A 7892-nucleotide genomic window follows, 5' to 3' on the forward strand; every position below is an offset into this window, starting at 1 on the left:
TTCAGCATCGCCAGCAGCAGTGAATGATCCTCTCGACATCAGAGAAAGAGAGAGCACACGTCCAACACTCAAGAAGCTTTTAACAGATACAAAAAAAAACTTTACATTTCTCAAAAGGGTTCTGCGGACCATCATTTGTGATCCATGCGATTTATTACTGCTTGGTTACAGACCTGAGAATGGATTGTCGAACTTGACAAAATTTAATATTTAATTTTAAGATAGAATAAGAGTCCCAAATTAAATTAAGATTTGCTTCTATAATACAAATTTATGAAAAATATAAAGTATCATATCGTCGCCTTGGAATTATAAGGTTCTATCTGCGTTCTTAATGATTTTGAGATATTGAGCTTCAAAGATTTTGCATTCCACACAGCAAACATTATGCATATAACAGTTCTCTTTCATACATTAACATGACAGAGACCCTAAATGTGCTCTAAATGTAAATTATTTAATTCTCTTAAATTTGCAAGTTGGGGTAAAACAGGGCAAATGCAAATAGAACCTTCTCATTCTAAAAAGTAATTTTCAGCTTGGAATTATAAGGTTCTGTCTGGCAGATCATTAATTGAAGCATTACTTTTCAACAAATACAATCAGTCTGCTTAATAATTTAATAAAAAAATAAAGGTAACACTTTATTTTGATTTTAATTTAATTTGAGTATTAGTAGACTGTCTGCTTAATATCTGTTGATACTGCTCCTTCAACAGACATTTAACTGACTATAAGAAACTTTGCAAGTACATGTCAACTTACTGTACACTAACCCTAATCCCAACCTAACAGTCTACTTATAATTTAATGAGAATTAGTTGGCATGTTGATGCAATGTAACTTATATTCAATAACAAACCATCAAAATAAAGTGTGACCAAAAAATAATTGGTGTTGTAATAATATGTTGATGTTTGAGGAAGTGAAATTTTTGCTTTCTATAACATTTAATTAATGTTTTAGGATAAATATTTTTTCTTGTTCAAATTAAGCATACAAGGCTGTGCTAAGTATTTTGTCAAACGCAGATGTTAATTTTATGTAATTAATATGGTCATATTTATTGAATTATATGCTTTATATGAATTATATTTATTGAATTATATGAATTAAATTATGTATTTGTCCTTCAAGGCTTAATATTAAAAATAAAGACTTTAAAAGAAAACAGACAATGAGCAAATGAGTTTAATAAACACTGAAAAATGTTTTACTGACTATATACACACACATAAAAATATTTCACATTTTATATTTAAAATTTTTTCAATAACCGTTTCTTTTTCAACAATGTGAAATTGAACATTTCATTTTAATGTAAAAAAAATGCTTCTAAATCACCACATTTACACACATCTTTTCAGTTTCAGGTTTCTTCTCAATTTTATGTGGTGCAGCATTATTTAGTTGTTCTGATTTTGTGTTTCTTTCTGGTCTTTCCCGCTGTCAACGGAGCAGTCCGGTGAAATGTCAAAGAAAGCTGATCCTGATTGGCCCTCGTGTGTGCATTTAAAATGCTGTTTGGCTCACAGAAAGAACCTTATAGAGCAAGGGTAGGAAACCTACAGTATGGCTCGGGAGCCACATGTGGCTCTTCGACCAAAAATATGTCCCTCTTCAATAATATTATAAAGTTAAAAAAATTATAACTGTCAGTAGAAATCAGTTTTCTATTGAAAATACAATTACAATTACCTTTATATTGTATTTTTTACAGCAAAATAAATAAGAACTCAGTTTACAATAAAAGAATGTTTCAACAAATGCACATGTGTGGTGCTGTGGTTTAACTTGAATTGTGACACCAATAAAGGGAAAGCTACTTGCATTTCTATGGTAACCTCACGCATGTAAATTCAAACAATATTCATGAGTGGCGATGGCAAAAAGAAAAAAAATCTATAAATTGTCCTTTTTTATACATTGTGATGCGTTATATTTGCTTATTTTTGAGTTGTGCATGAACATAATAATTAAAGGTTTTGTTATATGCACACCCCCAATGGCTCTTTAAAAAAATGCATTTGATAAAAAAAAATTAGAAATGGCTCTTTGATGAAAAAAGGTTCCCGACCTCTGTTATAGAGCCAAGCTAGAGTTCCATTTTGTAGATATAATATTTTTTTAAAGTTTTTTTTAAGCAAAAAGTCTTGAAATGTAAACAAATGTAAAAAAACCCGGCACATAATGTAAATAAGTTGTCATTTAATAAGAATATGTCAATAACTCAATTTTGACAAAAATGTCCAATAAAACCTTGTAATTCTAAAGCAGGGGTCACCAAACTTGTTCCTGGAGGGCCGGTGTCCTGCATATTTTATCTCCAACCCTAATCAAACACACCTGAAAAAGCTAATCAAGGTCTTACTAGGTATACTTGAAACATCCAGGCAGGTGTCTTGAAGCAAGTTGGAGCTAAATCCTGCAGGGACACCGGCCCTCCTAGAGCGAGATTGGTGACCCCTGTTCGAAGGTATATGTTAAGTTAATATCTAGGAAAAGAAACCTGTAATACACCCTTTGAGGCACAATATCAGTATTTTGTGTGTGTGTGTCGAACTGCAGTTTGGCACTTTCACCTTCATTCAGGAACATTTCATGCATGCCCCCCGTGACAAACGAGATATTGGATACGAGGAACTACTGGAAGAGAGTGGTCTTAATGGAATGTTTGATACTGCACGGTGAATGGGAGAAAAAAAAATCAATTTCTCTGTAACTTAGATGCCTTCTGTAGGAAGCATCAGAAAGCCATGTGCGTATCGACTATCCTGTCACAAAATGCGGCGAAAATCCTACACGACAGTAATAGTTTGATGCCGGCTTTTGCATGTTTACACTCGGAGAGCAGCATTTACAGAGGATCTTTCAATCTATAATATTGCAGTGATATTAACGTACTGTAAACTTAGTAACTAAATATTTTTGATCAAGGTATGTCTTTAAAAACTGAAAGAGTACTGCTGACGATACTAACTAACTTTGCCATCTGAATAAACAAACAAAGGCCACTGATCGCTCACTTACCAAATCTGTAGAAACAGGACAATCAACACAAACTGGAACCGCATCTTTTTTAAAAGGAGACGAGTGGCAAATCCGGATTTCACAATTTTCAGATGTGAAAAGCTCTCAGGTAAAAATGTTCTTTACAAACGTATTTCTGTCGCGTGCACTGTAATCCACACGTGAGTCCAGCTGAGCTCTCATAGCGGGAAATGAAAACAAAAAATTAGTTGCAGCACATTTAAAAACGCAACACTGACAACTCATGTCTCCAAACAATTCTTCTTCTTCCACTTGTTTTGGCAGCACAGCGTGGCGTCTCTCTGCCGTCTGAACACTGTAACAGGTAAAAAACAGTCTTCGAAGCTATCTTGCATATTAATGAAGTTGCACTGCATACACAATAGAGCCAGCTGATTGGTTTGAACCAAGTCTTTCTCATGAATTAATGCTGCAAACTCACTGACGTCAGACAGACGTCACAATGTACTCGCAGGTACAGACAGACGTCCACTCTCCACACTGGAATACACGCAAATATCTAATCACTGTGATGCAGCTTAAAAAATTCGTTTCAAAACGGAAGAACAACCAATTTTCACTTTTTTTGTGATATATATGTGTCCTCATAGTGTTTATAGCAGCGTGGGACAAGTATATGTCTGTCAACAGCTCATAAAATGTGTTTTGGTGTTTCATGACCCTTTAAATTGCAAGACTATCTTTGTGGGCATAGCCTAAAATATATAGTATTATACGAGTCCAAAAGATCTGTTTTTGATTTAAGACAAAATCATTCATTCATTTTTCTTCAGCTTAGTCCCTATTTCAGTGGTCACCACAGCAAAGTCAACCGCCAACTATTCTGGCATATGTTTTTATACAGCAGATGCCCTTCCAGCCTCAACCCAGTACTGGGAAACAGTCATTCACACACACACTCTATACCACATGCTTTTGGACTGTGGGGGACACCAAAGTGGGAGGAACCCCATGTGAACACTTTGAAGAATCAAACTAAGGATCTGAGAATCTTGTAGCCAACTTATGTGTGTGTTGTTTCACAGTTTATTTGTGTTGTTTTATTTTCATTTGTTTTTATTCATTTATTCATCATTTAATTACTTTATTTAATCATATGATCATTAGTCATTTCTATAATTATCATTGCATCATTTTATTGATCAGTAGTTAATGATTTGATTATTATTACTGATTATTTGTCATTTTATTATGTTTTTATATTTTATTATAACTATTTTAATATAATTATTGTTTCATTATTATTTCCATTTTTTCTTATTGTTATAATCTTATGACTGGATTCAAGCAACACTTGCTTTCATGAGTAAGAGATTAGAGAATGTCTCCATTTCAAGGTCTGTATTATCTCTGGACAATGTTGTGAAGCAGTAATTCTCCATTGCTGTTGCTTGTGGTATAATAACAATTGTTGGATTTATTCTGATCAGACGAAGTCTGAGCATTGAATCATACGCAACTCAGATTATTCAATAAACTCTGCTCTTTCGTTATCATTATTACTTGGTCTCCTGTTTCTGCTCCTCTCTGGTTTTCTCAGTCAACTCCTATATTGATAGGAGCCTGTTGACAACTTGTTAACAGGTTTAGGTATTGGAAACTCTGCTGACTTGTTGTCCATATACCTGGAGAAACAGAGATTTTTTTAACAAGATCTGGCATCCAGGGCTGGATCGTATTTATCTGGAGTGAAGAAGGTGGTCCAACAACTTGGAGAAAATATAAACTCAACAAAGAAATGCTAACTGGTCCAGCCAGGACTCGAATCATTACAATATATACATTACGCATCATTACATCTTCCTAGTGAAGATATTTAGTAAACGTGATACTGTAAATATTTCAAAACTTTATTTTTGATTAGTAATGTGCATTATAAATAACATTATTTGAGCAACTTTAAGGCAATTTTTTACTCTCAGATTCCAGATTTGCAAATAGTTGTACTGTATCTCAGCCTAATATTGTTCAATCACAACAAAGCCTTTTTTCAGCTTTCAGATGATGCATAAAGAAAAAAAAAGACCTTTATGACCGCTTTTTGGGTTCCGGGGTCACATTAATGATTTATTCATTGATGTATTTGTGATAACACATTTCTTAGCTACAGACCTCTCTGTTCACGGCCCTCTGTTCACAATCAACTGAATAATATCCAAATGAGAGTAAAATATTCACTGTAAACATCTCAGATATTTTGTTGTGTATGTAAAATACCTCTGCACTTTAAAAGAATATTTTTGTAACTTTTAAAAAGATTTTCCTGAGTTGTTAACATTCTTTTTTTTTTTTTGCTACTTCATATTGTCACATTTATTCAATATTTTTCTTGCCATTTGTGAAATTTACCATCGATTTCAGTTTTTGTAATTCATTTATATGTCTCTGGAATTTTGGAAGAAGCAGACCAGACACATTTAATAAAACATAGATGAAAAATGCTTAAAGAGCAATAAAATGTTCCTCCGTGTGAATTTTGTCCTATTGTTTGACAGCAAGGAGGCGTTTCATGTGTTGATAGCCATTGTGCCTCTTCTCATTGACCCTTGTTGTGGAGTTGTAAATCTTTGTGTCTCTCTTCACCCTTTCAGCCATTGTCTTTTCACAGTCTACCTCAAACAGCGGCCATCATCCATGCTTTAGTGTCTGCGCTTGGTCAGATTTGGGCTCTAGCTCTGAATATGATTGATCTGATTGGTTGAGGACAGTCTCAAACTTGACCTGGAGCTGCTCCACTGACCGTGCCACACAGACACACTCTGAGGGCTGAAGGCTGCTGCTCATCCGTCTCTGTCCTGGCCTGATTCTTCTCCTGTCCCCTTGAGTAATGTGAGGAGACCCTTCTGTCCTGCAGCACATGGCCAGTATGAAAAGGCCATCGGTCAAAGGGCAGCTGGTGAGGCCGGAGGAGACGGTGGTGGTTTTGTGTTGGTTGTGTTAGAATGAGCTTCCTGATTAATGCTAAACACGATCTAAAACTGAGAAATGAGATAATCTTCTGCTTTTGGTCGCGCTTTCTAAAGACCCCACAGGGTTTCTTTTCAAGAAAGGACAAACTGAGAGAAAATGTGCCTCTGAATCCACTGCATACATGCCTCAGAGACAAGACTAAAGACACTGTTCATACATCTATCACAAATCAGACCTTAACGTAGAGCCAGAGTAACCCAATACAGTGGCACTAGAAAATGTACATAGGAAATATAGAATCCATTTTCTGAAATTTGACCCTGGATTAGTTAAGGTTGTTTTTTTGTTTTTTTTGGAAATTGAGATTTCTACATCACCAGAAAGCTGAACTATGACAAAATGCTACTGACAAAATCAACTTTAAAGTTGTCCAAATTCTATTATTTTCAATGCATATTATAAAACAAAAATGAGGTTTGATATTTCAACAGTAGGAATTTGATCAAAAATATTAATGGAACAAAAAATCATTTCATAATTGATATGCCATTTTGACATAAAAGTCTTCAAGTGTTAGTTTGTAAGGTGTAAATTTGTAGTGCTGGCTGTCAAGTGTTAACGTTTTTTTAATTGTTATTAGAAATATTAATAATATTAAAGTTATTTTAGATTTACAAAAGAAAAATTGAACATGTAGAACAATGTAGTGTTTGTATTTCTAAAATATTGTTAAATAATTAAAAGGTTCACTTTTGTATCTATCAGGTCCACAATAGACCCTAAAAGTTCAAATTAGTATCTAAAAATATAAATGTGCACCTCATTGCATCATAAAGGTAGAAATGTACACTCAAAAAATATATATTTTTTGCTTGTTCAAACTCCTTATCTAAATTGAGCTAAAACAACACAATTCTTGCGATTTCATTGGGACAACTTAGTTTTCTTTATGTTCCATCCACATAAATTTGTTAAAAGTGTTAACTTAATTGATTTGTGTTTAAACAACATGAAGGAATTATGTGGAACCCTGCATTTTTCACAGTGTGTACCCTAAATGTACAAATGTGGACCATAGGTACTAAAACTAAACACTGATAATGTCACTAATAATCATTTTTAATAATAATAAACTATTTTTATACAGCGCCTTTAAAAGTAGCATCTCAAGGCACTTTACAGACATAAACTGTGGAGCAGTTAAAGACACAAGCATGAATGCAAAAAAAATTTAATAATAAAAAATTATTAAAAACACATAAAATAATAATAATAATAATAGATCTAAAATTTATAAAAAGTCCAATAAAATAAAATAAAAGTTACCCTAATAAAAGCTAAGTTTTCTTTTTCAACACTCTATGTTGGTAATTTCAACACTTGTAAAATAGCACCACATTATATACATATATATATACACTTTCAAAGTGTTACACAACTCCTTTGGTGTTAATTTTACAATTTCAGTTTTCTTTTTCTACTTTTTTGGGATAGTTCTAATTTTTTCAATTTTTTTGCTTCTCTTGATTTTTCCTCTTTTTTAAAAATTTGTATTTAATATTTTTCTATAACATAAATTTGGGTGAACTAGTTTTTGGACCATTATCGTAAGTTATTTTGATAAATAAACTCCAGATTTGGCTTCAGTACTGACTAATCTAATGTATAAGCCCAAATATAATATTGTATAGCTTCCTATTAAAAATATGAATTTAAAAGATAGATTTGTTAGGGGTGTACTTATGCATGCTGACCACTGTATCTCTAAATTCACTGTTTAATTGCATTAGTTACATGATTCACTGGTCAGATGTGCTAATAGCACACTGAGGGTCACAAGAGGGTAACGCCAAGTGAAAAGCATAATCTAAAAATGTCATTATCGCTCATCGGTGTGATTATTTTTAGCAGTATATTTATCCTTATATTTA

Source organism: Danio aesculapii, chromosome 17, assembly GCF_903798145.1.
Source record: "Danio aesculapii chromosome 17, fDanAes4.1, whole genome shotgun sequence".
NCBI lineage: Eukaryota > Metazoa > Chordata > Actinopteri > Cypriniformes > Danionidae > Danio > Danio aesculapii.